We start from the raw sequence: 3,249 nt of genomic DNA on the forward strand, positions 1-3,249 counted from the left end.
TGGTTAAAAGCAACGAAGAAAACGCTCTCACAACATTTCGATATGAAGGATATCGGCAAGGTTAATCGATGTCTGGGCATAGATTTTCAGCAGAATCTGGTGAAGGGCGAGATTTTTTCTATCACAACGGTCATATGCTGAATCAGTATTGGAACGTTTCGGCATGTCAGAATGCAATCCTTCGAAAACGCCAATAGAAGCGAATTGCAAACTCACAATGCCTGCGACGAAAAACGAGGCTGTCATGGCGAAATACCCGTATCAAAGTCTAATCGGTGCTTTGATGTACATGGCGGTATCTACAAGACCAGACATAGCGTATGCCGTGAATTTTATGAGTCAATTCAACAGTAACTACCTGGATGAGCACTGGAAGTCAGCAAAGAGAATTTTGCGTTACGTTAAGGGTACATTACAACAAGGTTTACTGTACAAGAAGACAGGTGCGGATTTGTACGGTGTAGTCGATGCCGATTGGGGCGCAAATTCAGCGGACAGGCGATCCTACTCAGGTTTTGCGTTTATATTCGCCGGGTCCTCTGTAAGCTGAGAAGCGCGTAAGCAACGTACTGTTTCACTTTCCAGTACAGAAGCGGAATACGTTGCGATAACTGAGGCTGCTAAGGAAGCCCTATATTTGAAATCTGCCTTGAAAGAAGTGGGGATTGATTGTGCCAGCGTCAAATTATTAAACGATAATCAGAGCGCACAAAAGTTGGCTGTATCTTCGAATTTCCACCCTCGGACAAAGCACATTGACATACGTCATCACTTTATCCGTGACTGTGTGCAAGATAAGACGATCACGCTAGAGTATATGTCAACACAGCAAATGCCAGCGGACATCCTTACCAAGGGTCTGACGCAAATTAAACACAGTATTTGTTCATCGCATTTGGGTCTTGTCGAACGCAGCTCAGAGGAATAAGCTCTCTACTTCGAGAGGAGGTGTTGTGGAGGCGAAGTAGTTCGTAGTAAATAGTAGTAAATGAATATGCACTCAAAATTACAACCATGTACCTCTTGCAACCCTGCATACTATTTTCTTTTCTGTTTTCATCATTCATTCTTTGTAAAATAACATTCGTTCGTATTGAATAAAGTCAGTCGTTAATTAGCATTCAAAATCCTCGGAACTTTAGGTTATGGGCCCAGCGCCCGAGAGACTGTGAACGACTGTGAAAAGTAAAGTGAAGTTTATTCCATGATAAAAAGAAAATTTAACTTTTGAGCATAATGGCCGGTGTTGTGAGAATCGAACCGCTGAACGCGGAAAGCTATGATTCGTGGAAGTTGCAGATGCGTGCAATTTTGATTAAAAATGATCTGTGGAGCTACGCAGATGGCTCTATCGCGAAACCCGAGGATGAGGCAAAACTCATCGAGTGGATAATTGCTGATCAAAAGGCATCAGCGGACATTACGTTGGCGATAGCACCAACAGAGCTAGGGCTAATTTCAGAGTGCAGAAGTGCACGTGAAATTTGGTTAAGATTGGAATCGACATTCCAGTCCAAAGGGCCAGCTAGAAAAGCGACACTACTTAAACGTGTAGCATTGTCGCGCATGTCAGAAGACGAGAAAGTTCGAGATCACCTCAACGCATTTTTCGACGCAGTCGCGAAGCTAAAAGAAATAGGAGTCGCAATTGGCGACGAGCTGCTAGCAATTTTATTGTTGTATAGCCTGCCAGCGTCGTACGAGACTTTTCGGTGTGCGGTGGAAACGCGAGACGAATTGCCGAAGCCAGAGGTACTTCGCGTGAATATACTCGAGGAATATGAGTCGCGAAAATCGAAAGAGGATAAAGTGGACAATAATGTGCTTTACATAAAGAAAAAGCCAAACCAATCGTACGTTGGTCGGAATTCGGGGAATTCGAAACAAGCAATAAAGTGCTATCGGTGCGGTAAGCCGGGTCATTTCGCGAGAAATTGTACAAACAAACCACAAAAACAAAATACGCGTATGAACGAAGAAGCAAACGAAAAAGCAAAAGTGACATTAAATACAGTGGAAAAAGCATTTGCAGTCCCTGTGGGAAATATGAGGTGGTGCCTGGACAGTGGCTGTACATCTCATATGAGTGCAAATACAAACATTTTTGAAAGTGTCAAGCAAATAAATGACGAATTAAGTTTGGCAAATAATTGTTCGACAAAGATAAGCGGTGTCGGTAAAGTGTGCACAAAGGTAGACGTTCGTGGTAAGCAAATCGATTTGGACTTGGAGAATGTTTTGCTTGTGGCTGACTTGCGTACGAATTTGATGTCGGTTGCTAAAATTACCGACAAGGGCTATGCTGTAAAATTCGAAAAGAATGAAGCCGTTATTATGAACAGTGACAATGAAGTGGTGTTGGAAGCCGAAAGAATCGGTAATTTGTACTATTTGAAAACTTCGAAAAATTTCGCGAATTTGGCAAATGAAAAACAGTATTGATTTGTGGCATTACAGAATGGGCCACGTGAACGAACGCGATTTGAAATCTATGGCAAACGGTTCGGTGCTGGGCTTAGAATTTAAACAAACTGAGAAACTTTCCGACTGTGAAATTTGTGCTAGTGAAAAGCAAGTGCGCGCGGCTTTTCCAAAATCGGATGCGAACAGAGTAAACGAATTACTCGAGATTGTACACACCGACGTGTGCGGGCCAATGAGACATGCGTCTAATGCTGGTGCAAAATATTTTGTAACTTTCATCGACGAAAAGTCGAGATGGTGTGAAATCTTTTTCATAAAGAATAAATCGGATGTGCTTAAGGTTTTCAAGCAGTATAAAGCGAAAGTTGAAACATTTACGGGCAAGAAAATTAAAGCGTTGCAATCCGATAACGGCCGCGAGTACTGTAATGAAGAATTTGACAATTTTGTAAGTGAGTGCGGAATCAAACGTCGTCTTACGGCACCATATACTCCGCAACAAAACGGTATGGCGGAGCGCAAGAACAGAACACTTGTTGAGATGGCAAGGTGCATGATGAAACATGCGAGCGCACCTCCATCGTTTTGGGCCGAAGCAGTGAACACGGCGTGTTACATCCGAAATCGTTGTGTAACAAGAACAACAGGTGAAGTCCCATACCGGGTATGGGCAAAGCGCAATCCGACAGTGTCTCACATATTCGGTAAGAAAGCGTTTGTACTCAATAAAAATCCGGCAAAAGGAAAGTTTGACTCTCGCGCAGAGCCGTGTGTATTCGTTGGCTATTCGGACGAATCAAAAGCATACCGGCTATATTCGAAGAC

The sequence above is a fragment of the Rhagoletis pomonella genome, unplaced genomic scaffold, assembly GCF_013731165.1.
Source record: "Rhagoletis pomonella isolate Grant_MI unplaced genomic scaffold, Rhpom_1.0 Rhpom_scaffold_00008, whole genome shotgun sequence".
NCBI lineage: Eukaryota > Metazoa > Arthropoda > Insecta > Diptera > Tephritidae > Rhagoletis > Rhagoletis pomonella.